The following is a 7,557-nucleotide window of genomic DNA, read 5'->3' on the forward strand; positions in this document are numbered from 1 at the left end:
GGAGGTTATGTGAAATGCTTAAGTTTATGCTCGCTGTTGGCAAACTCGGAAAATATAGGCGGCTGAAACAGACGCCCAACTTTGGCTTCAGATTTATGTATGTTTTTTAAACTGTTCCTGTTGATGTTTAGCATCGTTTTTTTTTTTTCCTCTCTGATTGAATCTTGTTTTTCCACCTAGCTTTTCCATTTGTCTTCCGAAAAAATGCACACATTCAGGGGTGTGTGGGATTTGGCAATGTTGGGATGCTAGTTTGAAAATGGAGCTTGCCCAAGCTACAAGCTAGTTAAAGAAACAGTTCACACCAAAAATGTTGAATAGGTGTTGGGTAAAAACCCATTTGGATATGAATTTTTTTTTGTTGCAGTGGAACCTTAAAATTCTTTGATAAAAGAAAACTTTAAAAACTCTGCTGGTTGCTTTTTCGAGCATCTTCAAATGAATGGGGATTAAAGTAAAAGCACCATAAAATGATTAGTAAAAGTTGCTCCATTTGAATCATCTGCTACTATTTCAAAGTCTTCTAAATAGGGTTGGGTATCATTTGACATTTTAATAAGTTTCTGATTCCAATTCTGCTTATCGTTCCCATTTTTCGATTCGCAAAATGTGGATAAAAAAAAATTCAAACATTTAGATATCAAACATCTTTATTCTGTGTCCCTTGGGTTTTGCAAAAACATTTAGTTGCAACTGATACCATGAACAAAATCAGCAGGCTACATATAAACTGGACTCAATTAAGAGCTGTTTGTGTGGAAAATAGAGCTGCACAATTCTTTACAAATTTAGATTTTTTAAAAAGAAAAATCATAATTTACATGCGATTTTAATTTCTGAATGAATGATTCAATGACTCACTTAAGATTAACTTGTTTCATTATTGGATGAATCAGTGTTTTTGAAACAATCTCTTGAATGAATGATTCAAAGATACATGTTTAACAGCACCTTTTCGCCACCTACTGGTGTAACAACATAATCGATAAATCTTTATTTGAAATGTCAAATTACTTTCAAAAGGTGGTTTACTCGATTTTAATTGATACCTTACACATCAGTGTTTATATCCAAACTATAAACTTTTATCCCTGTACTTCTGTGACTATTTGAATGATTGTAACATAGAAATAATGATACTGTGTGGTTGAAAAGACTGTTTTGTTTCATACATAAATACTACTTGACAGCTGCTCTCTTCAGGTCAGTGGCAGTGTGTAATGGCAGATTTATTTAATGGTCAAAAATCATACAGAGACGACAACAAGAGAGTTGATTGCATCACATCCATGTGTGTTTGCACACGTCAAGGTTTAATACAGCTGAAATCATTGTCTTTTAGGATAAGATCACATTGGTGTTTGAATCGTGTTCGCGATCTGTTTTTAAATTAAAGATGGTCCTATGATGCGCTAAAAAGAACATATATTTGTGTATGGTGGTGTAATAAATGTTTATATTTATTTGCGGTCGTTTAATGGTTAAAAATAAACGAATTATCTTTCCACATAATGTACATTCTTGTTTCTCTCCACGATGCCATGCCCCGCCTTCTTAAACGTGTCCGATTGGACGGATTACAAAAGCCCCATATCACGGTGAGGTCAGAAAATGAGCTGTGTGCTTCTGATTGGCCAGGCTATCCAGATTGCGTATATGATTGGGCCAAATGTTTCAAAGTGTCTGAAGGAATGTTACGCTCCCCTCAACATACTACTGTTATAAGCATGTCCCAGGTCAGAACACCGGGCTATGACGTTTCAGGACCCAAAAACCATAAAGTGTCCATGTCGACAAACGAAGTGTCAGTTGTGTTACATCCACTCGGGGACATAATTATTGATTATAAATGACTTATAGGGGGGGCCGGGGTTTTGTTCCTGTGGGGTTTATTAGTTTGCGTTGCATATCATGCCGTGTAAACATAAAAACCTGTGCATGCATTTGTGAATCGGAGAAATGACAAACAACAATGCTAACTCTGCTGCGGCACACTGCTTAAAATTCGCGGTTGAATCATCAGTGACAAATCCTTTTAGCCATATGTACAAGCCATACTGACTGACCTGTGAGCTCAGAGCCTTACTGACTGTGAGTCAGAAGCTCCAGACTGTCCTCCAGACTGAGTGAGGAACAGCCCGCGGCTTGAGTGAGCTAGATTTTTATTCACTCACATACACGATTATATAGAGCTATATAACCAGCAGTGAAATGTGAGTGTGAATAACGAGGAAGCACGGCCGGCGGATTCGACAGCAGGAGCTGCCGGTCTCAAGCATGGCAACCACATGTGATGACCCCGAGACTGTCTGACTCAGCTTCGTCACGGTGAGCACGAAGTTGATGTATTTCCTCAGCAACCAGCATGGATCAGCTCTAGGCATGACAAAGCAGATATTGTCCTCTTTTGGAAGGCCAAACAAAACAGTTTCACTATCACAATGAAACCCACAGCTTCTCCCATGAAATGTCACACGCGGCGGCAACAGCGAGTTAATAAAAGGTACGCCTTCTTTCTTTGTGTGAACATTTTGGCGGCGGTTTTGCAAATCTTCCCAGAACAGTGACAGAGGATATGTGGGGGGATCGGGCCTGTGTTTATTAACGATAAGCGAGTTTTTTAGGGGTGGTGGGCAGAGTCTTAACTTTGATAAAGAATATCTCTTTAGGATTTAAGACTTTAGTCTTTGCAAAACGTTTACAAATCTTCTTTATGCACCAAGAGCTTGTTAACACTCCAAAGAGAAAGGAAAAATTGAAAACGCATCATATGACCCCTGTAAAGTGCTTTTTCATGTTGGTGGTGCACACAGAGGCGGCTCACGAACAACATCTGTAGGGCTTGTCACAAATATTATATGTTAGCTGTTAGTGGTACTTTGCTGATCGCAAGTGTAGGCCAAACACTGGAGCGCATTAAATATCAATAGATGGTAGAAGACCAAAAACCACGGAATCGCTAGACGGAATCGAATTTTAATTTTACATTTTTACAAAAGTCTCTAATTCTTGAACTTATAGTTTCCGATTCTGAAATTGGAATCATTTTTTTGATCTGAAATTTCAATTGTTGGTCATGGGCTAAAATGTTCCGGTGAGCAGCTGCTGCAACTAAATTGCTGTGTCAAGAACTAAAAGCAAATTAGTCTCATTCGTGAGTGAATGATTCAGCTGATTCATTGAAATACAAATTAATTTAATTAAAAGATTCAACTCAAAAGGATGATTTGTTTACAAATCAGGCAGAATGTTGTGTGTATGAACTTTGTTGTTTTGAGTCAAATATTTTTGTTGCTGTTTTTTGCTGCTAGTACACATGGGAAATAAGTGACGACCGCTTGAAAAGCGTCATTTATTGTGAATAAAGACATTAGCAACTGAAAAAAAATGTAGTTTCGATAAGGTATTGGTGCTAATTTTAGTTAGTTTCTTTCTGTCACTCAGTGCTTGAGTGAATTTCCACAGGCTTGTTTGGAGTGGGGCTGCCACTGTCAAGTCTCCTCTGCTGGCTGCATTTCTCCACACACGTGGAGAGTGAGAGAGACACAAATTGAGGGAGGGGGTCAGAGAAATGAGGTTGCCCGTAATTAGCCGAGTCGCTCTTTCCGTCTCTCTCTTTCTCACCGTTTCTCTCTCTCTCCTCGTTAAGGCGTTTCTTGCTGCTATTGTTTGGCTGTCACATCCTGAGGAGGGAAACAGCGCGGATGGGGGGTGTGGAGAAATGGTGACCTGTTTCATTCAGAGCATCACATCTCTCACTGGCAATCTCTTAGCTTTATATTCTTTTATTTTTCCCCTGCGGCCTAGTGACAAAAATCACTATGCGCTTTGGACGCCGGGGGGGCCCCAAAATACACTGGGTATGAATCTCAACAAAACCTCTGGCTGTGTGCGGGTCTACCTTGTAACCAATGGACATCCCTTGGATGTAAAATTTAACATAGAAAAGGTACCCCAGTTATTTTCCCTTTTTAGAACCATTGCAGTGCAAGGCTGTTTTTCATACTTAAGGGTTTAAAATGTCAACAAATCAAATCAAAATTGACCCTGTTTACTGTCTTAATGCTTGTGTTTTCCCACTCTTAGGCCTTCCGCCCCTGCAATGTTTTTTTTTATAGTAAATTATTCTGAAAAATGTGTTATCAGAATGAATGACATTTATTTGCTTCGATTGTCGACTTCCAGTGATTTAAAGTTGTCTTAATAGGCACAAAGTGAAAAACAGACAAGGGATAATGTTGATCTAAGTTTTTGTACCAACTACTGAAGCATTATTACTTCAGTTAAATTAATAAAACTAAAAATTAAAATGAAAACTGTAAATATAAAGCTAATTAAAATATTAAAAAATATGGTATGTAAATAACATAGGAAAAATTATTTAAAATGACAAAAGTTAACAAAAGTATAATAACAAAATTACTAAAGCTTAAACATTAATTTGTAGTACTTCAACCTAATCTAAAATGTTAAAAAATTAATTATTGCCTTGGCAAATAACTGGAAATAAGTTTTTTTCAATTTCATATTTACATTTTACTTTATTTGTTATAACTTTAGTACACTGTAGTGAAGTACAAGACAACATTTTTAGGTTTGTTTGCAACTTTGTTCTGTTTTCTTTTAATAGTTTTTCTATTTTCATAATTTATTTTATTAAACCTAAATAAAACATCAAATATTTTCTGATAATCTGTGATTTTGCTGCTTCTCAGAATTTTCACTTTCAGTGTAGAAAATACGAAAACACTTGGCTGGGAAAATTTGCCATGCTGCAACTGGTTATGATATGTAATGCCAACCATTTTTCGCTTTTGTTTGCCGAGTGTGAACTGTTTTCCTGCATCTCCCTGGCATTCGTAAAACCGGTCCAAACCAGTCTTCCTGACATAAGCTCTTTGAGAGGATCCCCATTTTCCTGTAGTACCAGTCCCAGCACTGTGACGAGCAATTTTTAATATGCCATCTCTTCCCAATCATGAATTTTGTCACAGGAATCCAAAAGAGGAGTCGGTTTTATTGACCAGGTTGGGTTTCCAATTTTCTATAGGTTGCCTCACTGTGTTAGAGCCCCGCCCACAGCAGAATCTCATTGGTCCAGAGTTCCACTCCACATAACTGTACTGTATAATAAACACTATACTTTGTTACATTGTGCAGCAGTTTTTGTATTATAATGTGGACGACGACCTATTTGTCAATCGAAATGGTTGTTTTGGCGCAAAGAAGAAAAAGGTGAGGACATGTAAATCTGTTTATATTCATTATAACAGTAGCAGGCGTTAAAGAAGCTCTTTGTTTTAGAATAGACATTAATGTTCTGTAACATAAAGAGTATGATGGCGTAAGCTGTCACGTTCAGATGCAGAAGCATTTGATTTCCAAGCATGTGATGAAATCTGCGTCCCTAGATTTGTAAAAGCATTGTATCCCCCCCCCCCCCCTTCTTTGTTCCTTCATCATTTTTGCACAGAGGTTGATCGCAGCCGGGTTTCCCCCCCCTGCTGTCAGTCGCGGCTCTCGAACCTACAGGAATGAAAACCGTTCGGCCTCGCAGACTTTCTCCTTTTTCATAACAGGTTTTAGACCCCACCCCCACCCCCCTAGCGGGCATCCTCGTCCTGGCTGTTCGGCTTAATTGGTGAATGACGATTTGCCCCCCGGCAAAACCAGAACGAATATTACCATACCCTCATTTATTCAGGGCCTAATATAGCGGTTTCCATCACTTCATTTGAGTGCAAGAAACGGGAAAAACCAAATCAATGTCCGGTGGTTATATTTTTAAAATGGATCATTTCCCAGCGCCTTTGATATTCTTCTATGAAAAACATGGTTTGTATTTGCAGCCCGTGAGAACAACTCTGTTAGTAGTGTTCAGGGGTTACCTGAGTGAAAATGGTCTTGTTTATGGGTAATATGTGGCTTTCAAATGGTATCCGTGAAGGTAATTGTGACACAAACCTTTTGAATGAATTATTAATTTTCCTTTTCCTTCTTTTCTTGCGTTATGAAGGAACCAATTTCTATCATGCTTCGAGCCCCTTTTTATGATCAGTGGACTGTGTCGGTTGGCCTTCACCTTGTCATGTAACAGATGTTCTGCTATCTGTGTATGAATATGTAATTGCACTTCAATGATGGCCGTAGTTTTATTTAATTTTTTACAAAACGATTTTACATGGTCAACCAGATTGTTCCACCTGGAAGCCGAAACAGTTTACTACAAGAATTTTCTAGCTATTTCATTTCTGTTATCTGAAAATTGATGTGCCACCACTAGCTATCGTCATCCCTATTTTATGGATGATTATAACATATATTCTTCTAAATATCTACTAATATATAATATATCTATATTATTTTTTTTAGATCTATATATATAGATCTAGAGCTATATCTATATATTTAGATAATATATATTAATAGATCTATTGTTTTTTTTTTTTTTTTTTTTTTGAAGAAAATAATAAGTCGCCAGATAGGGTTATTAGAATTTTTCATTTAGTTTTTGAATTCTGGTTTTTTCCCCGCCGATAGATGTGCCTTTAATTTGTGTGATTTTTTTCGTTTTCAGTATCATTGTTATGTATGCAATTATTTTTTTGCTAGGTCGTTTAACTTCGCTGTTATTTTGATTTCAGTTATTTTAGGACAAAGGAATGTTTAATATCCAGAAATTTTCCCTTAATAGTTGATTTTTTATGTTATAATTTTTGTGTCTTTTTTTCAGTTCTATCATGTGTTTGTGGTTTGTTAATTTGGTTATTTTCCTTTTAAGTTTTTTTTTTTCTGGTTTCTAGTTTGTTTATTTAGTTTTTTCTTTTGGTTTTTAGTCTTGTAAGGCATCCTAGTTTAGTTTTTTTTTTTTTTTTTTTTTGTTTTTTCTTTTTCTTTTCAAAAGTTGTTACTTTATTTTATTTTTCTTCTTATTTATTTTAATACTTACTTTTTCTTATTTTAGAATTGGCTTCCGCCTAGATTTTTAGATTTGGGTTTTTTTTCTGTGATTTCTTCGCATTTTTGTGTGGCCATTTTTTTTTATGTTTAATTTAGTTTAAGTTTTTAGGCTTGGAGTCATCATAAATATATTTTACTGTAGTTCCCAGATTTTTCCAGTTATTTTTATTGAAGTCAACGTGATTGTAGTCCACATCGGTTCTGGTTGCTTTAGTTGTATTTGTGCCATGTTGGTTGTTGTTAAACTATGAGTGGCTTAACGTGTTTTGGTGTGGTTTTTAGCACAGTACTGCATGGTTTGCCAAGGCCTTCTGGGTGGTTGCTAGGTGGTTTCTTACTGGTTTCCGAGTCAAAAGAAACCCACCCTTGAGTCCGGGTGGGATTTCTTGCCCGTTTTAATTGTCGATCACAAAGTATGTTGCTAAGAGTAATAACTATATTAAGTATGGCGTTTTAACCGAAACTAAGGTTACCATGGGTCAACTTTGTAAGAAAACACCTTCTAGCTCTGCAGTCCGAGGGTTATCACATGAGCTGTTGCAGTTTTCCGTCTACAACTGCTGCGCTCTGCAGGGCGGAGGATGCTAATGAAACACC

The sequence above is a fragment of the Cyprinus carpio genome, chromosome A25 (genome assembly GCF_018340385.1).
Source record: "Cyprinus carpio isolate SPL01 chromosome A25, ASM1834038v1, whole genome shotgun sequence".
In the NCBI taxonomy this organism is placed as follows: Eukaryota; Metazoa; Chordata; class Actinopteri; order Cypriniformes; family Cyprinidae; genus Cyprinus; species Cyprinus carpio.